Below are 25,634 nucleotides of genomic sequence, written 5' to 3'. Positions count from 1 at the left end.
TTCTGAGTTTCTATCTCAAAACGTATTTGTCACTTCCTTGCTGAATTCTGGTGTTCTTCCTTAGACATTTTATTTGACATGTGGTTATCTATTTGTATTTTCATCCTTCCTTGTGGAGGAGGTGAGTGCAGAGCACCTCAAGTAAGCAATCTTGATGACATCTCTCTGTATTTGATTTTTCAACTGTAAGTGTGGAAGTGATATGCATTCAGTATGCCCCTCAACTTACAATGAGTTTATGACAGATGCCTTTATAAGAGTCAGGCAGAGGGAGATTAGACAAACTGAAGAGGACGCATAAGGAAACATGGGGAAGAAGGTTATGCAAAGATGGGGGCAGAAATTGAAGTCGATGCAGCTACAAGTCAAGGAATGCCAAGTGACATCAGTAGCCACCAGAAGCTGGAAAGGCAAGGAACAGACTCTCCCTGGAGCCTCCAGAGGGAGTGTAGTTCTGCGGACGCCTTGATTTTAGACTTCTGCCCTCCAGAACTATGAGAGAATAAATTTCTGTTATTTTAAGACACGTAGATTGTGGTCGTTTGTTACAGCAGCCCTGGGAAAATTATCTAGGCATGGGGACCAAAGAGAGACTCGACGGTTTTTTTCTTTTTGAGTTGTAACTAGTTCTTTCCTGCAGCATATAAAATCAAGCACATTTTATCCTGTGTAGACATCTTCCCTTCCTTCTGGCCCCAAACTGTCCTTAACTTTACAAGAGAAATTATTTCTCCTTTTAACAAAACTATCTTGAAAACTCACATTTCTTTTATGATAGAAAAAAAAAACAGAATAAGCATAACTTCTGCCCTTCGTGATTTGATACAAGAAATTAATATTTCTCTTATTAACATACACTTATGAACACGCACCACAGCCTTATTTTGTTAAGAGAGCATTTTTTCATCCCTGGCCTAAGTTATATCCAAACCATTTTCCTTTAACTTGCCCTTGGCAGTGAAGAAGAGGAATCTCAACCTACTCTTCTACAGGTTTTGGGAGCTTATAATCCATTATTTCCCCCAACCAGGCTGTGGGCTGCACAAGAGCCTGCTCTGTGCACTGTTAATCTTGATATCATCCAATATAGCATGTGGCATGTAGCAGATGCTCAGGAAGTGTTTGTTAATCAGGGTGACCAAGTGTCCTGGTTTCCCCAGGACAGAAAGGTTTCTCAGGACGTTAGGCTCTCAGGGTTCAACTGGAACAGACTTGGGCAAACCTGACAGTTGGTCACCCCTGTTAACTGAACTGGACCCCACTGCTCTTGGCGACATCCAGGCTTAATACGAAGTTGGGAAAGTTGCCTAATATAAAGTTATGCGGTCTTTGTCCCTACTCTGCCTTCTTTCTGGGTCTCTAAGCCTCCCAGAGTTCTTCCTTCCCTGGGATCACCTCGTTGGGCTAACATTGTTACTTGGGTACTAATTCCGCCTGGGTCCCAGTGGCTGTCTGCTTAATGCTCCCCATGTATAATTCCATTTCTCCTGTCATGTGACTATTTTTTTTTCTCTGAATTATTTACTAGATGGTTTTTCTCCTGCTGCTTGAAGTTGAAGTTCAACCAGCATTCTGTCCTGATCACTTCCATATAGCTCAGGGATGACCTCAGGACCTGAGCTTAAAAAAACCTACAGCAAAGCACCTTGGATGTTTTTATTGACTCCTTTTCCATGCCCACCATTTGATTTATCCACTGATTCCTCATATTGAATAAATATTAAATCAATTCCCTTCTCCCCATCCTCATGGTTGCGACCATAGGCCAGGACCTTATTATTTATTGCCTTTTACTGAGATTTCCCATTTACATTCTCAGCCTTTCCAGTTTACCCTTTTCATTGCTTCAGAGTGATTGTTCTAACATGCAAATATGACTACAATCTTCCCTTACTTAAACTATGCCAATGGCTCCCTGTGGTCCACAGAAAAAAATTCTTAGACTGGCACATGAGGTGCTTCCTGACCTCTCCTTGCCTAACAGTTTGGCTTTACACATCACCACTTGTCCATCTCAGACCCCACATTCTTGCCTCAATGCACTCATCCTGCTCCCTCTACAACCAGACCCTTGGAACTACATGTCCCTCCCTCTGTCTCCGTTGCCTTTCTGCCCTCTTTGCCTTGGCTACCTCCTGCCAGGCCTTCAGAACTCAGCTCAGAGGTTGTTTCCATGACCCTGTTAATTTGGGGTGAGATGCTTCATCTGTCCTGTACCAGCAATGTGTGTTTACTGCTCTCAGAATAGGCACTAACCTGCTTGTCTCCCTCTCTGGGGGCTGAGAAACCTAAGTGCAGAAAAATGCTTATTCACCTTTATCTTCTTTCTTCACAGCACTTGGCATAATGTAGGTGCCTGTACTGGGTTGAATAATGTCACCCCAAACTTATGTCTATGCAGAACCTCAGAATGTGACCATATTTGAAAATAAGGTTTCAAAGATATAATTAGTTAAGATCATATTGAATTAGAACAGGCCCTAAATCTAATATGACTGGTGTCCTTATTAGAAAACGAAAGGATGCACAGGTGTAGACATACACAGGGAGAAAGCCATGTGATGTGATGGCAGAGATGGAGATTAATGAGCCAAGGAACACGAAGGATTGCTGCACCCACCAGAAGCCAGGAAGCCAAGAGAGAGGCAAGAAAGGATCCTTCCCTAGAGGTGTCAGAGGGAGCATGGCCCTTCTGACACCCTAATTTCAGACTTCTGGCCTCCAGAATAAGAAAATAAATTTCCATTGTAAGCCGCCGATTTTGTGGTACTTCATTTTGGTACTTTGTTATAGGAAACTAGTACAGTGCTCAATATATTTGGTTGACTCAGTGAATGATCCAACCCCTTTCCTACCTCCCCATAGCCATTGGGAAAGGCCTTTGTCAACTCTGGGCTAGAATGTTCTGGTAGCCTTATGACTGGTCTCCCTGTGTTTATTAAATAGAACAGTGCCATAAGTTTATGACTCCAATGGATTCTGTGTTTGTTAGACTGATTATCAGCTAATTTTTTTCTCATGACTCAGTGATAAGGTTAGGTGAATCGTGGTGCTGAAAAATGTCACCTCTGCCCTGAGTGAAGCTTGCATGCAAGGATCTACTGGGGCACCTAAAAGGACAATGATTCAGGATGTCATTGAGCTCGCAGAGCAAGCCACATGCCTGTTTTTGCACGTGCTTTGCTAATAAATGAAAGTCTGTATGGCAGAATTCTATGTGACACCTGCTTTCATTACAACATGCAGAGACCCACGGCCCCAAGACCTCTTACATCTACATAGTGAATGACAAAATTGACTCAGGTCAGTTCTAACCAAGTAGGTCATGGAAAGAACTCCGGTTTCAGAACAAGACAAATTTGGGCTAAAATCCCAGCTCCACCACTGACTGCCTGAGTCACCTATGATGTTGCTTCACAGGGTGGTAACAATGATCTATGCCCGCCTCCCCAGGTTATTGCTATAATTAAGTGAGATCAAGCATGTGAAAGGCTTCAGGTGCTGTACATGCTTGCTGCTATTCAGTAAGTTGGACACAGTCACACAGCTAAGGGGGAAGGTGCTGTCCAGGGTCTCACCCTGGGGACGAGACTCCCCTGAAACAGAGGCAATGGCCTCTAATGAGGGAACTGAACATTAATTAGGAATCCAGGATATACGACTTTATGCATTTTCACATACAATTTTTCCTTTTATTCCCATGAAAGCCTTTTACTTTAAAAAAATTTTTATTCTCATTAAAAAATACAGGAAATGAGGCTCAAAGGCAGGGCACGGCTCCCTATAGCACTTGTGAGCAGTGATTCTCAACCTGGGCTGTGCATGAGGATCCCCTGGAACTTTGAAAAATCCCCACACCCTGTCGCCTCTCTGACCAAAGAAACCAGAATGTCTGATGCTGGGGCCCCGGCTTCACAACTTCAAAAACCTCTTCAGGTGACTCCCAGATGCAGCCAAGTTTGAATATCTGTTCTCCAGAGTTTACAAATCACTTTCCCCCAAAGGAAGTGGTCTGACTGACCTTTACCCCTCTATGAGGACAGCAGAGTAGATTTCATTGTCCCCACTTTGATGATGGGAAAACCAAGGCTCAGAGAAAATTCTAGAAAATTCTAGAAAGGACTTGAACTAGAACCAGATTCCTTGATTCTTCTCCATTGCTCTATCCCTGTGCTGGGGGGAGGAGCTGTGCCACATCACTGACCTCTATTTCCCTTTCAGTATCTGCACCGGAGAGAAGGCGGCCTTGGGTGTTTGAAACAGTTTACCTCTATCTAGCCATCATGGGGTTCTGATGACCCCATCCCCAGCCCCAATCACCTGGTCTCCCCTGCCCTCCCCTGTAGTTCATGGGTTCTCCACAGCCCAGAGCAGAGGCCAAGGGGTTTTCCACGCAGGCCTGTCAAATCCATTTCATTCCCGCCTGTTTTTCCATCTGCCTTGTCATAGGGTGTGTGGTGCAGGCTTGTCTCTGCCAAATGCTTTAGTGGCTCTGGAATGGAGAAAGCAGCAGAAGCCCAGAGTGTTTATGCCATGGGAAAAGCTGGGCTTTTCCACAGATCATCCTTCTCCCCCGCCCCCAGGTTCTCATGCCCTACATGATTCCCAGGGGGCCACCCAGCAATTAAGATACAGTTCTGGAGAGCAGAAGGCTCTGACAGCCCCACAAATCAGCCTCCATATCCCCACCCCCAACACACACACATCCCAGTCCCTCCCAGAACAATGCTATCGAGTCATCTTGAGCAATGGCACCAGAAAATCCCAGTGTAATGAAAGAAAACAGAGGCCTGTCTTTCTGGCTGCTGGTGCGATTTCAATAGAAAGCCCTTCTTAAGCAGGAAGAAGCAATTCTTCTGCTATGTCCCTAACAAAAGCTGACCTCTTCCTTGGCGGCATTGGGTAGGCCCAGAATCAAGCTGGGGTTATTTCCCCACCATCGCCATAGTCATAGCAACAGCTTTGATTAATGCGGTGGCCCATTAGAGGGATAATGTCAGCCCTAATCAGAAACGCCTCAAGTATCTCTCTTTGCATTTTGGTAAATGGCGTAATCACATTACGGCTGGATGTGTCTGGGAGCTGATTGCTGTCGCACAAGTCTGCCTGATTTTCCAGGTTAAGGGGTGTCAGGGGGCCCGAGATGCAGCTAATTACTGTGCATTGTTACGAGAGAGGACCAAGGCCACGCAGGCCGCCAGGAATGTTCCTGCCCTATCCTTCCTTGTAAGTCCATAGGAGCGCTTTGGGCTGATGGTCTGTTTGCAAGGATGCCTGCCTGAAGGAGATGGCTGAGAGTCAGAGAGGGGTGCTATTTGCTGCTGTTAAGCGTAAGGGAAGCAGAGGCATGGTTGAAAAGAACAGGCAGGCAGCTGAGCTGGGTTTGGCTGTTCCTGCCCCTTGTCCATCAAGCTCGTGATGGACAGTCAGCCTCCGGTCATGCCACTGGGCTGGAAAACCGGCAGGAGGGCCCCACTTGGGCCTGGAGATAGGAAACGGCAGGGGTGACATGCACTGCAAAGGCATGTAATGAGTGTGGACTTGACTTGTCATAATAGCCTTTGGCTGTTGGCAGGTTCTGCTTTGTCTGTTGAAGCTTCCTACTTGAGGGTAGATTCTTACTGCACCCTGGGGAGACAGACTTCTCCTTCTCTCCCCTTTTACTAGCAGGGAAACCAAGGAAAGGAGAGGTGACATGTCTCATCCCTGTGTCGATGCTAGGTTCCACTTCCCAAGAGACCCTTCCCACACGAAAAGCTTCCTCTCTTTGCCTTCCAGCCTAACTGCTTTTGTCTCTGTAAATCCATAGGTAACAGTAACAATACATCATCACCACCTATACTGAAAGATTAAGAGGAGGACCTGAGGAAATATGCATTGAGCCCCCACAGGCTATTTTTAGATGCTCCTGGGAGGTTTTAAAAAAGGACTCACACAGTTAACTATTTATGACTTTTTGAATGCAGGACAGAAATAGAAGGACAGCACTTAGCTTCTTCTCCAAAGCTGGGGGGTAAATTCCTCTCAGAGACCTGAAACCACTTTGGGGCCATTAAATTTACTGTCTCTTGGATGGCATTTAATATCTAGCATAACTAATATCTAGTTTTCATTTTTGGCTACGGCAATAGTTGTTCTTTTCGGTGTTGAAAATTATCTCAAGAGTAGCTGAGGAAATTGAGTCACAGAGTGAGAATTATCTCGGAGTCACACGGTTGGTCTGTGGCCAAGCCCTGGTGGAAGCAAATCTCTTGCTATTTGGGCCAAAGTTCACTGCAGAGGGTTGAACTGAATGTCCCAGGGCAGGTTTGGGTGTGGAAAGTTCTTCAGGGGATACTCAATCCAACAAAAGGACAAGAGCTATGGTATCATGAATCAACCAAGCTCCATCTGCCACCTTTCCTAGGAGGCTCCAGGCCAACTTTCCACCTGGAAGAGTCAATATTCTCCCCAAGAAGATGTTGCATTAGACATATGAGAGGACACAGGCTCACTGCCTGCCCTGAAACCTCACACGCTTGTGTTGTATTATGCGCAGGACAGAATGCATTTCCAGGCCAGGTTGTACCTCAGGTCGGGGGGAAATTAGTAGGGTTTCCTCAACTGCTCTCCGAAGCTTTATGATGTCCTTCCCAGTAGCCAACAACTTGATCATCCCTTCCTTTAAACTTGGCCAATCAGGGACTTGGAAATCAAGGATGTAGAGCCTTAGCCCCGACATAGCCAATAGCTTTAAGCTAAACAAACCCACAAGAGACTGGTATTTGCCTGAACAGAAAACCACAGAGGAATGAATTAACACCATGGTCAGAGTTTCCATCGGGGCCCTGCTGGCGCCCTCACCACAGAGGCCGCCTGTGCCGGCAGCCCCACTCCCTGCTGGCTCAGCCTAGTGCAAGTCCCTGGGCCAATCTCGACAGAAGCGGGGTGTACGTGAACACTGTCTTCCTCAGCCAGGCTGCGGGGCTTCCCAAGCAGGGACTCAGCGGTCCAGCCTCTGCTACTGCCTCCTTCTGCCCCTCTGTCTTTTTCTGGTGACTACCACACCCAGCACGTGGCATGCCAGGGGCCAGCCCCCCATAGCCAAGCAGCCTAATGGGCTGTATGGGTCTTCTTGATGCCCACTCCAGTCTGGCAATGCTGCCATTTGTATGCTTGGCTGGTCTGCACCAGCACCTAGCACAGCAGCTAGCAAAACATAGCAATATTTAGTCCATATTGGGTCCATGCAAATGAAAAGGTGATATCCTATGCCTGTAGAGGGGAGTGATCACTTACTTGATTTTGCTGATGCACTTCCATCTCTGTTCAAATTGAAAGAGCAAGTTCATTGCAAACCATCTCTGGCAGAATTGTCACTTCTGAACAGTCAACCACATTTGGAATTTGGCTCCATCAGACACTGCTCCCTGTCTAGTACCAGGGACTATAGTTGATTCTGTTTCCGTTGACAGCTATCTTCTCCAGTCCTAGCTCAACTCTTATCCCTAGTCCCACATACAGTGTTCTCATTACCACCTTGCACAGCACAGTCATGCATAGTTTTACCACAGGGACATGTTCTGAGAAATGTGTCATTATGTGATTTCATTGTTGTGCAAACTTCCTAGAGTGTACTTACACAAACCTAGACGATACAGCCTACTATACACCTAGGCTACATGGTTTAGCCTAGTGCTCCTCGGCTGCAAACCTGCGTAGCATGTTACTGTTCTGAACACTGTAGGCAACTGTAACACAATGCTAAGTATGTATGTATCTAACTTATCTAAGCATAGAAAAGGTATAGTAAAAATGTGGTATAAAAAATAAAAAATGGTATAGCTGTATAGGGAACTTACCATAAATAAAGTTTGCAGGACTGCGAGTTGCAACTCTCGGTGAGTCAGTGGTGAGTGAGTGTGAAAGCCTAGGACATTACCGTACTTTTGTTGTTGTTGTTGTTGAGACAGAGTCTCACTCTGTTGCCCAGGCTGCGGTGCAGCGGCACAATCTCGGCTCACTGCAATTTTCGCCCCTTCTGGTTCAAGCGATTCTTGTGCCTCAGCCTCCTGAGTAGCTGGGACTACAGGTATACACTACCACTCCTGGAAAACTTTTGTGTTTTTAGTAGAGATGGGGTTTCACCATGTTGGCCAGGCTGGTCTCGAACTTCTAGCCTCAAGTGATCCACCCACCTTGGCCTCCCAATGTGCTGGGATTATAGGCGTGAGCCAGGGCACCCGGCTACTGTACATTTTTATGTGATTGGCAGCACAGTAGATTTGTTTCCAGCAACATCACCACAAACATTTGTGTAATGACATTACAACAGCTATGCCATCACTAGATAGGATTTTTTCAGCCCCATTATCATCTTATGGGACCATTGTTGTATACGTAGTCCCTCACTGACTGAAATGTCCTTATGTGATGCATAACTGTAGTTGCATTTTAACTCTTCTGTCTTCCCTATCAGACTGTGAGCTCCATGAAAGCAAAAATCTCTTCTGGTTTTCTCCTCATTGTATTCCCAGCACCTAGCACAGCAGCTAGCAAAACATAGCAATATTTAGTCCATATTTGATCCATGCAAATGAAAAGGTGATATCCAATTCCTGTAGAGGGGAGTGATCACTTACTTGATTTTGCTGATGCACTTCCATCTCTGTTCAAATTGAAAGAGCAAGTTCATTGCAAACCATCTCTGGCAGAATTGTCACTTCTGAACAAGTGTCTGTACAAAGACCTTTGCTCATTACAAAACAGGGGTCGTAATAGAGATTGCTCCCTTTGGTTTATTTTACAATTATATTTAATTGCTCACCATTCTGCCAATTAATCAAGCCTTCAGTTGCCCCAAGTAAGGAAATTTTTTAAAGTGGTGGATTAAAATGGAAATTGCACTTGATGGGAGAAGATGAGGCCATGGCTCTGAAATATCTTCAAGTGAGTCACAAAGTATTTCTAAACCTTAGTTTCCTCATCTGGAAATTGATATAGTTGAACTCAGTAATCACTACATTTCTTTCCAGGTTTATGGTCCTATTAACTTATAATTTTGTTTCACTAATGCAAGTCTCCAAGCATGCTCTTTCTGTCTTGTGTTTTGGCCAAATCAGAACCTCAGGGTGAAGCCTTTGCATGACTTTTCATATGTTGCCACCAGGTGGCAGGAGTGTGCCACAGTCCTTTGGTCTCATGCATAAAGAGCGTGAGCATCAGAGGTGGACTTAGGATGGTAGCTTTCTGAGCTAGAAGGGCAGAGTCTTTGAGTTTTTGAAATAGCAAACCCTCTTGTTTATGAAAACACATTTGCTTTTATGCAAAACAACAATTTGAGGGTTAGCAATGACCACATCTAGAAATGACCGGGGACCCAGAGTTTCGTGGTCCAGAATTTTAAGGACTATAGTTGCATGGTACCCAGCCCCTAGTGGTCTTCTCACTCCCACTTTATACCTGAGTAGGTCATGGCAGCCCATCACCCCAGCAGCCACTGTGGAATTCAGTGTCCCATGAGGAACACCACGGGCTGAACCAGGGTTGATAGATTTATACTGTTTCTTTGCTCCTTCCTGTCTCCTTCAGGGAAAGAGATCAGGGCTAAGCCCACCCCAATTTAGGGTCCCTAAGTCCTTTGAAAAAAAAACGATTAAACTATTTGCCTAATTATAATAAAGTTTTACCTAAACACAAACTCAGCAAGAAAAATTGTCACCCCCTGTGATGGTTAGTTTTGCGTCAACTTGTCTGGGCCGTGGTGTGCCCAGATATTTGGTCAAACATTATTCAGGGTGCTTTTGTCAAGCATTATTCAGAGTGTGTTTTTGGATGAGATTAGCATTTAAATCTGTAGACTCAGTCAAGCAGATGTGACCCTCCCTAATGTGGATGGACCTCATCCAATCAGTTGAAGGCCTGAATAGAACAAAAGGCTCTCCTTCCTCCAAGTAAAAGAGACTTCTTCCTACCTAAGTGCTTTCTTCGAACTGCACAATGGCTCTGTCTGGGTCCCAAGCCTGTCAGTCTTCAGCCTAGAAGCTCACCATCAGCTCTCTCGCATTGCTAGTTTGGTAACTCACCCCACAGATCTGGAGGTTTCTCAGCCTCTACAATCACATGGGCCAATTACTTAGAATAAATCCCTTTGTGTGTGTGTGTGTGTGTGTGTGTATAATATATATATAAATATGTGTAGTATATATAAAATACGCATATTATGTGCATATACGTATATGTAAAATATCCCATTTCTTCTGTTTCTCTGGAGAACTCCAACATACTCCCTGGCTGGCTGTTCATCCTTTGGCCATGCTTTCATTTCACACATGTGTACTGAGAACCTATCTAGTACTAGGCCGCGTACTAGGCATCTAAAATAGAAAGGTGAACCCAGCTGCCCGACTTAGCAGATTCAAGAACAAGAGAAAAGACAGTACAGAAATGAGGTGTCGCGAACAGAAGTCAATGTGGAGCTGAGGAAAGCTAAGGATGACAAGATACTGAAGAGGAGAAATGTAAGCTCATTTCCTGATGATGCTACTTCTCTGCTGCAGAAAAACCACAACAATCAGGGCACTGTAAATTGGTCTGTTGATGACATTGTCAAAGGCATAAATAGCAACAATGTGGACAGTTAGCTCCAAGCTACTCAAGCTGCCAGGAAACTACTTTCTAGAGGAAAAGAACCCCCCTTCCCCCGACCTCCCGCAGAGACAACTTAATCTGGGCTGGTTTGATTCCAAAATTTGTGTCTTTCTTAGGCAGAACTGATTGTAGTCCCATTCAGTTTGAATCTGCCTGGGCGCTCACTAACATTGCTTCTGGGAATCAGAACAAGCCAAGGTTGTGGTAGATGGAGGTGCCATCCTAGCATTCATTTCTCTGTTGGCATCTCCCCATGCTCACTTCAGTGAACAAGCTGTATCGGCTCCAGGAAACATTGCAAGTGATAGCTCAGTTTTCTGAGACTCGGTTACTAAGTATGGTGCCGTTGACCCACTGTTGGCTCTTCTTGCAGTTCCTGATATGTCATCTTTAGCATGTGGTTACTTATGTAATCTTACCTGGACACTTTCAAATCTTTGCTGCAACAAGAATCCTGCACCCCTGTTAGATGCTGTTGAGGAAATTCTGCCTATCTGAGTTCGGCTCCTGCATCATGATGATGCAGAAGTATTAGCAGATACCTGCTGGGCTATTTCCTACCTGACTGATGGTCCAAATGAATGAATTGACATTGTCATGAAACAGGAGTTGTGCCCCAACTTGTGAAGCTTCTAGGAGCTTCTGAATTGCCAATCGTGACTCCTGCACTAAGAGCCACAGGGAATATTGTCACTGGTACAGATGAACGGACTCAGGTTGTGATCGATGCAGGAGCACTTGCTGTCTTTCCCAGCCTGCTCACCAACCCCAAAACTAACACTTGGAAGGAAGCTACGTGGACAATGTCAAACATCACAGCTGGCTGTCAGGACCAGATACAGCAAGTTGTGAATCATGGATTAGTCCTATTCCTTGCCAATGTTCTAAGTCAGATCTTAAGACACAAAAGGAAGCTGTATGGGCCGTGACCAACTATACCAGTGGCGAAACAGTTAAACAGACTGTGTACCTCATCCATTGTGGCATAATAGAACCATTGATGAACCTCGTAACTGTAAAGATACCAAGGTTATTCTGGTTATCCTGGATGCCATTTCAAATATCTTTCAGGCTGCTGAGAAACTAGGTGAAACTGAGAAACTTAGTATAATGATTGAAGAATGTGGAGGCTTAGACAAAATTGGAGCTCTACAAAATCACGAAAATGAGTGTGTATAAGGCTCCATTAAGCTTAATTAAATATTTCTCTGTAGAGGAAGAGGAAGATGAAAATATGGTGCCAGAAACTACCTCTGAAAGCTATACCTTCCAAGTTCAGGATGAGACTCCTGGGAACTGTAACTTTTAGATCATGTAGCTGAGGCATAAATTTGTTGTGTACTATGTTTGGTATAAGTTTGTCTTACTGTTACTCTACAAAGAACTCTTTTTTAAATATGGTTTGGTATTGTAGCACTTTTTACACTGACACTATACTTGAACAGTTCCAACCTGTAAATACTGTATAAAGCTTGTCCTCTGAATGGGTTTATTTCTTTGTGGAATTTCATAACTCACAGTGTCCTGTAATAAAGATTAAACTCCACCCCTCCAAAAAAAGAAAAAAACAAGAAACAAAATAGAGAGGTGAACAAGTTAGCATGTTTCCTGCCCACAGAAAACTTCCAATCTACTGAGGGGGATAAACGATCAAATGCTCACACAAGTGTAAAAATGTAGCTATAGCAAGTGCTGCTGAGAGACAGGAGTGGCCACTGGGAGGAGTAGAAAGGAGAGGCTTGATCTGCACTGTAGCCACTAGCCACAAGTGCTCATTTAGATTCAAATTACAAGGCCAAGTGTGGTGGCTCACGCCTGTAATCCCAGCACTTTGGGAGGCTGAGGCGGGCAGATCACCTGAGGTCAGGAGTTTGAGACCAGCCTGGCCAACATGATGAAACCTCGCCTCTACTAAAAATACGAAACTTAGCCAGGCATGGTGGCAGGTGCCTGTAATCCCAGCTACTCAGGAGGCTGAGGTAGGAGAATTGCTTGAACCCAGGAGGTGGAGGTTGTAGTGAGCCAAGATCAAGCCACTGTACTTCAGCCTGGGTGACAGAGCAAGACCTTGTTTCAGGAAAAAAAAAAAAAAAAAAAAAAAAAAAATTCAAATGACAGCCAGACTCCACATAATGATGTTTTCGTCAGTTAAGGACCACATATATGATAGTGGTTCCATAAGATTATGATACTGTATTTTTACTGTACCTTTCTAGGTTGAGATATGTTTAGATGCACAAATGCTTACCATTGTGTTACAGTTGCTCGCAGTGTTCGGTACGGTAATATGCTGCTCAGATTTGTAGCCTGGTCGCGATAGGCTACACTGCATAGTCTAAGTGTGTAGTAGGCTATACTATCAAGGTGTAAGTACAGTCTAGGATGGTCTCACAATGACAAAATCACCTAATCATGCATTTCTCATAATGTGTCATCATCATTAAGTGACACATGACTGTAGTTCAAATTAAATACAAATAAAAAAATTAAAGCACTCTGGGAGGCTGAGGCAGGAGGATTATTTGAGCCCAGAAGTTTGAGACCAGCTTGGGCTACATAGGGAGATCCCATCTCTACAAAAAAATAAAAATAAAATTAGCCAAACATGGTGGCACGTGCCTGTAGTTCCAGCTACTTGGGAGGCTGAGTTGGGAGGATCGCTTGAGCCTGGGAGGTCAAGGCTGCAGTGGGGCTGGGATCGTATCCCTGCACTCCAAGCCTGGGCAACAGAGTGAGACCCTGTCTCAAAAAAAGAAAAAGCTCCTCATTTGCACATGTGAAGTGCATGGTAGCCGCAGGCAGTCAGCAGCTACTGTATTGGACAGCACACATAACAGAACATTTCTATTGTCACCAAAAGTAATAGTGCTGACCTAGAGCAAGGTTTCTCAAACTCAGCACTATTAACATGTTTGGCTAGATAATTCTTTGCTGTCGAGGGCTGTCCTGTGTGCTGTTAGATGTTTATCAGCAGTAACTCCCCTCACCCAGTTATGACAAGCAAAACGCCTCCAGACATTGTGAAGTAGCCCTTGAGGGGGCAAACTTGCCCCCAGTTCGGAACCATTGGGCTAGAGGACATTCAGACAGAAATTATTTTAGTAATCAGAATGCAGAGTGGTAAGGGCTTTGAGGTGGTAAACCAAGGTGTTGTCAGAACATGGTAAGAAAGTTCTCATCTCAGACTGGAGGACACAAGGGAAGGCTTCCCCAGGGAGTTGACTCCCAAGCTACATCTTGAAGGGCAAGACAATGGCAGCAACAAGGCTTGATACCACCTAGCATGTCACTAGTTCCACCATCAACCTCTTCCTGCCTTCATCATCTATTGCGGTCCCTGGATGGTTCCATGCTAAACTCAGAGGGCGCTGTGTGAACTCTACTTCCCTTCATTCTCCTTTATTTTTTTAGGTTACTAGTCTTGTAATGTTTAAAAATCTCAGCTGGGTGTGGTGGCTCACACCTGAAATCCCAGCACTTTGAGAACCTGAGAGGGGAGGTTTGCTCGAGGCCAGAAGTTTAAGACCAGCCTGGGCAACATAGCAAGACCACTTTTCTAAAAATGTTTTAAAATTAGCTGAGTGGGGTGGCATGTGCCTGTAGTCCTAGCTACTTGGGAGGCTGAGGTGGGAGGGCCACTTGAGCCCAGGAATTCAAGGGTGCAGTGTGCCACGATTATATCACTGAACTCCAGCCTGGGTGACAGAGTGAGACCCTGCCCCCCAAAAAGAAAAGATCTCTTGTTCTTTCCTGACTTGGTTAGGGCTCTTAATGTGGCAATAAGAGCTAGTTCAACAATAGGGGTACCAACTGTAAAGACAGGCCACATGAGACTCAAGACAGGAACCCAAGTTCATTCGGGCCCCATGGAGATGTGAATGGGAATATCAGTGCACAAAAAGGCTGCTCTATCTCTTGAGGGCTTCATGACCTCACTTAAGACATCTCTGATGCTCTCTGCACATGACCTCTAGTCTCACCTGTCTGCTGATCTGTTTTCTCCTCCTGCAGTTGCAGAGAGTCCATAATGGCCACCCAGTTCCCTCTACAGAGGGGTAATGCTTCACAGTCGGTTTGACTTCACTGTCAGTTGGAACTGGCCTATGTGAATTTTAGCTCAACATCCTATGTAGGAATATAATAGGCCTAACTCACCATTTTTTGATAAAGGCCACAGAAGTCAAGGGCTCCTAGTCTAAAAGACAGTCCCCACCTGGGGCTGATGTCTACCCCTATTCCGTGCCACTTGGTACAGAGTCTGTGTCTACTCGGCGGGGACCTGCAGTGGGAGATAAGGGGAGGCCAGGTGCCCTGTACACAGTTGGCTCAACTTCTACTACTCTAGGTTAGTTCCTCATTTCTTTTTTCCCTTCTTGTCATCAGTTGCTCTGGAATTGTCCCAGATTCCTCCGTTTTCTTATCTGTAATCAACTCCTTACTTTCTCTCATCACCTAGTACAGTACCTAGCACATAGTAGATGCTCAATAAATATTTGATGTATTGAAGCCTACTAGTCAAAGACTGCCAGGAACACACCTATAGTCAAACACATGTAGGTTTATCGATCTTGCTGCAGTAAGGAAGAGCACATGATTTCTCAACAAGAGGGCATTGGAGGGGCTTATTAAAGGATTTGGGTTTAGGCTAGGTGACTGTAAGGAAAAACTAGAGAAACAAGAGCCAGTTTTGTATTAGATGTTATTAGAATATGAGGACAATTCAGCAACTTGGTATCTGAGAAATTCTTGTTGAAGAAGCAGGAAGAACAAAATGGGACTGGGATGTCATGGGCAAAAAAGTAATAATAGTAATCTCCCAGAGGTAACTTTTTTAGCTCTAATGTGGCTTTGACTCTGTTTGCATAGAAACATTATTTATTACAATCTGATTGACAACAGGGTTGATTTTTTTTTTTTACATTTTCAGTTAAATTAAAAAAAATAACTGAATGACTATTTACCCAAATGAAGAAGCAATTGCAATGAGTTACAGGCAAGGGTGAGGTGCTACGTTTAAGCCAGCCAAAGTGATTCTTCATATTATCTGTCTTTCAAATGATTGCTTTTTACTGATGTTGAACAAAATTGGCTTTTAGTATAATGACGTAACACAGATTCATCTGAGGCTTCCTCTACAATTTTGAAATAAATGGTGCTGTATGTGTTCCATTATTGATATTTTCACCCTTCTTTATTTTGATTGCTCATTCAAGGATACCTTGCAATTGGCCAATATTCCTCTTCAAATGTGGTCCCATACATTCCAGATATTGTCTGCTTGGAGCTAAAAACAATAGGTCGATTACTTCCTGAGTTTGCAACACCATGCTCATGGGACACACTTTTTTTTTCAGTAGTCATATTACCCTATAGGTTCACATAAGGCCAGAAGTTTAAGACAAGCTTGGGCAACATAGCAAGACCCCTTCTCTAAAAAAGGTTTTTTAAAATTAGCTGGATGTGGTGGCATGTGCCTGTATTCCTAGCTACAGGCTTGACTTGTTTAGAGCTCTTAATGTTTTTAAGCAAGAGCACCCTCGTCTAGTATTTGATTTTTGGAATCTGAATAAAAAGTGAATTTGTCATTACTCACAACATTTTATTCATTCTTACTCAACATTCTGGAAGGTTGGAAAAACACCTATTGTATTTGCTTTTCCTCTGACTTTTTGTTGTATGCAACTTGGTTTACATCACTTCTCTGTAATTCATGCACAACATTGGCCAAATGTTGAACTGGATACATGGAAAAAGAGCATCTCTCCAGCTTCAGGAAGTCATCAAGCAACACTCTTTTGTCATGGTTGTTGGACTGCTTTCAATCTATTAGCCCATTTTATTAGTCAGTGTTCTCTAGAGGGACAGAACTAATAGGATAGATGTATATATAAAGGAGAGTTTGTTAGGGAATATTGACTCACATGATCACAAGGTGAAGTCCCACAATAGGCCGTCTACAAGCTAAGGAGCAAGGAAGCCAGTCTGAGTCCCAAGACCTCAAAAGTAGGGAACCCGACAGTGCAGCCCTCAGTCTATGGTTGAAGGTCCCAGAGTCCAAAAGCTGAAGAAGTTGGAGTCCGATGTTCAAGGACAGGAAGCATCCAGTATGGGAGAAAGACGTAGGCTGGAAGACTCAGCCAGTCTAGTCTTTCCATGTTCTTCTGCCTGCTTTTATTCTGGCTGTGCTAGTAGCTGATTAGATTGTGCCCACCCAGGTTGAGGGTGGGTCTGTCTTTCCCAGTCCACTGACACAAATGTTAACCTCCTTGGACAACACCCTCACTGATGCACCCAGGAACAATACTTTGCATCCTTCAGTCCAATCAAGTTGACACTCAATTATTTACCATCACACCCCTGCACGTTTCACTCCTGTGTGAGTAGACGGGGAGCTTCTGGCCATGGTGCAGCTTGAAGAACCAGGAGGAATGGAGAGGATTGGGGAAAGTGGGAGCAGGATGACCAGTGAAGATTTCAAGGAATAATACAAGACTGAGTCCATTTGTTCTTAAAGTAGGACAGGTGGCATTGGAAATGGACAGGAAGATGTTACTAGAAATATGAAAGACAAGTTCAACAAGTCTCCATGAACAACAAATGAATATAGGCAGAAATGGGGAAAAGACAGATTTAGAGTGTGAATAATTTGGATGGTGTTGGTGAAAATAAAGAGGTCTTGGGGAGAAGCTGTTTGGGCATAGTTGGATGGTGATGGGGAATTCTTGCTGAAATGTGTGAGTCCAAAGTACTAGCAAGATTTGAATTTTTTTTTTGGTGTAAATTCTGGGCAGTTTGTTTTTGTTTGTTTGCATTGTTCATTTTGTTTTTGCAAGAGCCATTTGAGGAGGTTGGGACTAATTCATTTTTGCAAAAGTGAATTTGCAGCTCAGAGGAGCTAACATTTTTGTCCAAGAGTATACCTTGTAGGAAGAGTGCCACCCTGGGGATAGAGAAGCAACTAGACATATGCCCATCCTCTCTTGCAGAACAGTAAAGGTAATTGCTGACCCACTTAAGTTTGGAGAAGACAGAAGACTGCATTTAATTCAGTCTGGTGGGAGTGAGGAAAAGAATAGGAAGGCTTCTAAGAGGATACAGTATATCAGAATGGAAGGCCAAGTCAGAGAAAGTATATTCGAGGCAGAGAGAACAATGTGCAACTATAGAATGCTTAGGAAACATCAAAGGAATTTATTTCTGCTAGAGAAAAGATGATGTGAGGATCAGCTGGAGAGGTGGCAGGAGGGGTAGTCAGAGCCCAGCTGGGGGAAGTCCTTTTATGCCAGGCTGGAGTTTGGACTTGACATTGTTTGCAATAGAAAGCCAGTAAAGATTTTAAACTGTAGGATTAATCCAACAGGATTGAATTGGCATGGTAGAAAGATAATTCTGGCAGAAAGATGAAGCCTTGATCGGAAGGGGAGAAGTAGGAGGCCCTTCAGAAATCCAAGGATGATAGTAGTCTGGCAGGCATGTAGTACTCTTGCGAGGTAGAAGCAAGAGTAATGGGACAGAGAAGACTGACTCAAGACATGGGAGGAAGAATGCAGAAGACTAGGAGACTGCTTCGATGTAGAGATATGGGAGATGGGACAGTGAGGAGGACTCTGGGATGGTGGCTGAAATCACTGGTTAGATAGGTCATTAGCAGAGACAAGGAAACTAGGAAGGTGAATAGGTTAGTTGGGGAAAGAATGGGATGTAGATGCAAGTCTAACTTTCCATGTGCTAATTATAGTGTTTTGTGACAATTGAGGAGAATTGTTCAGTAGGCAACTGAATATTTGGGTTTACGAAAGATGAGAAGTTTGGGCAGAAGATAAAATGCCCTTAGGGACATTGTGGTTTGGATTGTATAGTTGGTTCTCTTTATATTCATGGTAGTTATGTTCTACAGAGTCACCAAAAACACTGAATTAGTGAACATTGAGCCATTGCTCCTAGGGGAAATATAGGGTTAGGTTCCTGTGAGCCTTTGGTCATAATATTTTTATCAACTAATCAGTGCATAACCTTGTTTTATGTGTGTTTCCATTTAAAGATGCCTTATTTAATATATATTGTTGATTCACTAACATTAAACTCATGGGCAACAACACTGTAACTTATGCCTAACTAAAGCTTTTCTAATACATATATTTTCTCTATAAGGACATCATAATCATCTTACACTTAGAAACACTAGCCAGCACTTCAGAACTGTGCTTGAAGGCCATCTTGAACAGTCAAATCACCAACAAAATGCACACAAATGCAAAAAAAAAAAAAAAAAAAGAAAAGGTGGGGGGGTCCTAAATAGATTATGAAAGAATAGTTGTTTGCAGTATAAAAGCTAAAATAGGAGTGCTGCCTTGTTCAACATTAGCTCCTCGGTTCATGTTCATGAATGACCATGACACTGCCCAGAGTATTGATTTGGTGGTTACAAATAAATTTTAGTGAGTAGGGAAATTCTTGAATAATGAGGATGCAGTGTATTTAAAACCATGACTGTTTGGTTGATGTCACTTTGAGAAGGATTAGAATGAGAGTGAGAGAGGCTAAAATATGCCTTGGGTACACTGACATTTGATAAGTGGGCAGCAGAAAAGATATGTGGAAGGAAGACTTAGGAAGAGGAGCAAGACAGTGAGGTTTAATACCCATAGAATGTGAAATTTCAAGAGCAGAAGTACTCAAGAGTATCCATCATAATTAAGAGTTAATTAAGGTAAGGAGTGTGCACTAGATTTTACAAACAAGAGGAGACCTTGAGGAAAACAGTGTCCATGAGTTTGTGGGGGTTGAAGCCACATAGCTGAAGGTCGAAGAATAAGGAAGAGTAGAAAAGTGGTAATTCAAGTGTATATTACCCTTTTGATATGCTCCAACGTAAAGAGAAGAAAAAAGATGGTACAATGGCCAGAGAGAACCATAAAGGGTTCCAGTTTTGTTGGCTGAAGGGTAGATTAATTTAACTATGGCTGAAAGGAGACCAGTAGAGAGGGAGAGGTAAGAAATACAGGAAAAAATAGGATGTGGCAGATGGAGTAAAGTCCATGAGTGGGCAGACATGGATTAGGCTTTGGCTGCACAGGAAGGAGGCAGGAAGGGAGGGCTATGGATGAGAGCAAATTTTAGTTCTTTGAATATGTCAAATTCATCCCCCTAAGGGCCTTTGCAAATGCTGTTCCCTCTGTCCAGAATGCTCTTCCCCCCCATGTTCTCATGGCTTTATGTGTGGATCCTCATATGACTGGCTCCTTGTTATTCAGATCTCAGCTCAAATGTCACCTTATCAGAGAGGCCATCCCTGGCCAACCAGCTAAAAGCAGTCCTTCTGCACTGTCACCTGAAATTATCTTATTTGTTCATCTGTTTACTTGCTTCATTCCCATCTGCTCACTCAACTGTGAGCTCCGTGACAGCTGGGACCTTTGTCTGTCTTGATTGCGGATATACTCCCAGTGCCTGGCATGTGTTTGTTGAACAAATGAATAGCATGCAGAAAACATGGAGGAAGTTTACTTGAGGGGAGGGAGGGGTTTTGTCTTATTCCTCTCTGTACTCTGATGCCTCACAGAGAGTAGGCGTTCAGTATTGAATGCAAAAATGAATAGAATAATCATTCCACTCCCAGGTATGTATACTGACGAACTGAAAAGAGATGTTCAAACAAAGACTTGTACAAAAATGTTCATAGCAATATTATTCTTAATACACAAGAGGTGGGAAAAGCTCAAATGTCCATCAACTGATGAGTGGATAAACAAACCAAAAAATGGGATATAGCCATGTGATAAAGTATTATTCAGCCATAAAGAGGAATGAAGTTCTGATAAGTACCACAATATGGCTGAACCTTGAAGACTTTATGCTACATGAAAGAAGCCAAATACAAAAAGCCACATGTTGTATGATGTTATTTATATGGAATGTCTACGAAAGACAAATTCAGAGAGACAGAAAGTAGACAAGTGGTTTCCAGGGACTGGGGTAAAGGGGAGTGGGGAGTGATTGTTTAATAAGTACAGGTTTCTTTTTGGGGTGATGAAAATAGAATTAGATAGCAGAATTGGATAGTGGTGATGGTTGTACAACATCATTAATGTACTAAAAGCCACTGAATTGTACACTTTAAAATGGTTAATTTTATGTTTTCTTTTCTTTTTTTGTTTTTTAGACAGGGCCTTGCTTTGTCACCCAGGCTGGAGTGCAGATCACAGCTCACTGCTGCCTCAGCTTACTTGGGCTCAGGTGATCCTCCAACATCAGCCTACTGAGTAGGTGGGACTACAGGCAAATGGCACCACACTCGGCTAATTTTTGGTATTTTTTCGTAGAGATGGGATTTTGCCATGATGCCCAGGCTCGTCTCAAACTCCTGGGCATGAGCGATCTACCCACCTCGGTCTCCCAAAATGCTGGGGTTACAGGCATGTATTAGTCTGTGTTCATGCTGCTGATAAAGACATACCTGAGACTGGGAAGAAAAAGAGGTTTAGTTGGACTCACAGTTTCACATGGCTGGGGAGGCCTCAGAATCATGGCAGGAGGTGAAAGCACTTCTTACATGGCAGCGGCAAGAGAAAAATGAGGAAGAAGCAAAAGTGGAAACCTCTGAGAAACCTATCCAATCTCATGAGACTTATTTACTATCACAAGAATAGCATGGGGAAGACTGGCCCCCATGATTCAGTTACCTTTCCCTGGGTCCCTCCCACAACATGGAGGAATTCTGGGAAATATAATTCAAGTTGAGATTTGGGTGGGGACACAGCCAAACCATATCATTCTGCCCCTGGCTCCCACAAATCTCATGTCTTCACATTTCAAAACCAGTCATGCCTTCCTAACAGTCCCCCAACATCTTAACTCATTTCAGTATTAACCTAAAATTCCACATTCCAAAATCTCATCTGAGATAAGCCAAGTCCCTTTTGCCTCTGAGCCTGTAAAATCTAAAGCAAGGTAGTTACTTCCTGGATACAATGAGAGTACAGGTATTGGGCAAATACACCCATTCCAAATAGGAGAAATTGACCAAAACAAAGGGGTTACAGGGTCCATGCAAGTCTGAAATCCAGTGAGGCAATCAAATTTTAAAGCTCCAAATGATCTCCTTTGATTCCAGGTCTCACATCCAGGTCACACTGATACAAGAGGTGGGTTCCCATGGTCTTAGGCAGCTCTGCCCCTGTTGCTTTGCAGGGTACAACCTCCCTCCTAGCTGCTTTCATGGGCTGGTGTTGAGTGTCTGTGGCTTTTCCAGGTACATGGTGCAAGCTGTCAGTGGATCTACTATTCTGGGTTCTGGAGGATGGTGGCCCTCTTCTCACAGTTCCACTAGGTGATGCCCCAGTAGGGACTTTGTATGGGGCCTCCGACCCCACGTTTCCCTTCCACATTGCCCTAGCAGAGGTTCTCCATGAGGCCCCCACCCCTGCAGCAAACTTTTGCCTGCACATCCAGGCGTTTCCACATATCTTCTGAAATCTAGTCAGGAGAAAAATGAGGAAGAAGCAAAAGCGGAAACCCCTGAGAAACCCATCAGATCTCGTGAGACTTACTCACTATCATAAGAATAGCATGGGGAAGACTAGACCCCGTGAATCAATTACACCCGCCCCCCCCCCGTCCTTCCCACAACACAGGGTAATTCTGGGAGATACAATTCAAGTTGAGATTTGGGTGGGGACACAACCAAACAACGTCAAGGCATGAGCCACTGCACCCAGCCAAATTTTATGTTAAATAGATTTTACCTCAATAAAAAATACATAATGGATGTGCACATAATGCGTAACCAAACTCTACAGCACACAGGATTGATACTTCAAACTCATCTACAGACAAGTCTTAGAGCCACTTAAAGCAACCCCGAGGCATGAAACTACCAAATAGATATATTATTCAGAGTTATCAAGTCACTACTCACAGGATTCTTGAAGTATTTCTTCAGATTGTGAGCTCTCAATTCTTTTGCATGAAAACAACTTGAATTTTAGATAGGCCTTTAGGGAAACATTTATCACATGAAAGAAGACCTGCTTTGGGTAATTGCAAATGCTACCACTAAATGTAGAAATGTTTATTGAGTCACCAGGAACCATTTCCTCATCTCTTTACCTTCCAGCCATGGCTCACGACAGTCAGTACTTCTAAGGGGTTTTCTGTCCTTCCATGATGTTTGGGGGAGGAGCCCCAACATGGGGTTTCTGATGGGTAAAAAAAAAGACCACAGCAGAGGCACCGGCAGGTGTGATGTGAGCTCAGTGTGCTCCGGGGGCAGACTCGGGGGCAGGAGGCTCTCTCCAGAAGCCCTGAAAAGGCTACAGGAGTGATGCCTCTTCTTATTTCTAGCTGTGAACAGACCTCTAGTGGCAGCTGCTGAAATTAACCTGCTCTCTCCAGAACCCCCTCTGTGAATGGATGTGATTCTTTTCTCTCAAAGCATTATTGGCTGTAGCCATTCTGAGAGAACAGGACATTTCCAGCAACATTAAACTTCCTGCAGGTCTGGTTTGGCCAAATGTGCTCTTTAAAATTTCGGAGCAAATTTTCTTTATTGCCCCTTTTCTATGTGGGCTGAACCATGGACACTAAAGGTGCCTTGTACTGATAGTCACAAGCCTCCATTTCTACTGGGCACTGGGAAGAAGACCCAAAGGCAGGATCTCTTATGTGAAAGGAGTTTGGAAGTCAGGCACACCTGGTCCCCTTACCAAAGAAAAAAATGCCTATGAATGGTGATATTTGAGCTGGAATCAAGTACAAGCTTCAATGGGGATAATTTCTACTTTGTTATTGGACAGTGGTTCTCAAACTTACGCCAAACAACTCAATGTCAGATCCCTTTCTCCCAGGAGGCTGCCCTTATGACCTTCTCTACAGTCAGATAATCATGCTGTGTTCTGTGTTCATCTTCTATTTTGGCACTTCTTGTATCGGGGTCATTTATTCATTCATTTCATTCATTCATTCAACAAGTATTTATTGACCAACTTTGAGTCAGACACTGTTCTAGGTGCTAGGGACAAAGCAGTGAACATAAAAAGGCAAAGTGTTCAAAGCATTAGCATATATGGGGAGTCAATATTATATACATATATATATAAAATACTATTTGTGGAACACTATAAAATATTGATATATGGAATTTAATATATGTCTGTGAAGAAAAATAAAGTTGGGTAAGAACAAAGGAGTGCAGTAAGTCAATAGGGAGTATTAATTTTTAATAATTATCTTTAATAATAATCTTACCAGGGAAGGGCTCTCTGGTAAGATGTCATTTGAACAGAGGGCTTGATGGAGTAAAGCATGCAGAGGATATCAGACAAAGGAGGGGTATGATGTGAGCCCCTTTTCACAGGATCACTCTGGGTGTTGCGGGGAGAACAGAGTGAAAGGAGCATGGAGACAGCAGAGAGTTCAGTCAGGAGCCCATTGCTGGAATCCAGATGGAAACCGTTGTGGCTTCAACCAGGGTGGACTCAGTAGATGTGGTAAAAGGTGGATGCATTTTTAAGATGGAGCTTGCAGGATTTGATGATGGACTGGATGTGAGGGAAAGAGGAGCCAAGGGTAATTCCGAGTTTGGACGCCTGGAAGAATGGAGCTGCCAGTTCCAAAATGAGCAAAAATTTGGAAGGGAAATTTAAAACAGGAAAAACAAGAGTTCGGTTTTGAACTTGTTAGGTCTAAGATGTCATTTAGCTATCCAAGAGGAGACATCAATGAGGCAGTTGTAGATAAAAGCCTGGATTTCCGAGAGAGATCCAGGTTGGATATGTATATTTTGGAGTTGTCAGAGTACAGAAGGCATTTAAAGAGTATTTTAAAATCATCATCATTCTCCAGGAAATAAAAATAGATACGGAGTAACAAAAAAGAGAAGCAGCCCAAGAATCAAGCTCTGGGGCACAAGGGGCAGCAAGGGAAGGACACTGAGAATGAAGTGACGTGAGGTGAGGCAGGAAGAGAGCCACAAGAGTCATGTCTTGGGAACCCAGTGAAGAAAGTGGTCCAAGAAGGAGTAAAATGAGCTGGGAATTTGAGAAAGCGGAGAATTGAGAATTGACTACTGGATTTTGCACCATGGAGGTCATGGTGACCTTGCAAGAGCTCTTCTGGCAGAATGGCAGGACCAAAAACCTGATTACAGTGACTTCAGGAGAGAAAAGGAGTAGAGAAAGTGCTGATAGTGACCTTCAGCACTTGATCTACTCGAGAGTTTTTCTGTAAAGAGGACCTGAAAAATGGAATGTTAGATCAACAGGAGTGAACTCTGAGTTGATGAGAATGGATGAGATCCATTTTACAAATTGAAGAGTTGGGCTTAGAAAGAAATGTTGATATGGCCATTTTTTTCTATTTTCCCCTTTTAAAAAGAAAATCTGTGAGTCAATGCCTTTGTTTCACAGCTACTATGTATCTCAAGCTGTGAGCAGGCTGAGATGGGCAGGGGAGCTGACACGATCTATGTCTTGAATTGCACTATTTGTGGAAAACCATAAAATATTGACATATGAAATTTGAAATAGCTAAGTATAGATGACATAATTCAATACCAGATTCTAGCATGGACAAGCACTAACTGGTGACATAGGTATAAGAAAAAATTTGAAGTTGAAAAATTTCCAGCTATTGGCTTAATGTATTTCCATGAATTTGGAAATGATTGCTGTGCTGTTATTTTTGCAGCTGACACCTGGTCCAGTCTGCAGAACACCATGGTTCCAAAGGTTAAGAGACTGCCCTCACTGCCCAGAGAACTTCACATTTGGAAGGAACATTTTAAATGCGGAGGTGGTCACTCCACTGATGTTCTGAGACTCTTCAAATCACAGGTTAGAAGAGAAGAGATTCTCGAATTTTGGCCACTGGAAGCTGGTATTTCCCAGCATTGAGATTGGCCAGCATTAGGTTGGCAAGGTTGGACTGACTTGCTACAGGATGCCCAGGAAGGTGCTCTGACCTGAGTAAGAGACACACCATAGGAGCATCCCACAAGGGCTTTGAAG

At 43.5% G+C, this 25,634-nt stretch overlaps 1 pseudogene; it reads left to right on the top strand.

Annotated features, from left to right (window-relative positions):
• Nucleotides 1-330: 330 nt before the first annotated feature.
• On the top strand, nucleotides 331-11,938 carry LOC116475448 (importin subunit alpha-1-like; annotated as a pseudogene).
• Nucleotides 11,939-25,634: the final 13,696 nt, after the last annotated feature.

Source organism: Hylobates moloch, unplaced genomic scaffold (assembly GCF_009828535.3).
Source record: "Hylobates moloch isolate HMO894 unplaced genomic scaffold, HMol_V3 SCAFFOLD_10, whole genome shotgun sequence".
Taxonomy (NCBI): Eukaryota; Metazoa; Chordata; class Mammalia; order Primates; family Hylobatidae; genus Hylobates; species Hylobates moloch.
This window is presented reverse-complemented; position numbering and strand designations above follow the sequence as displayed.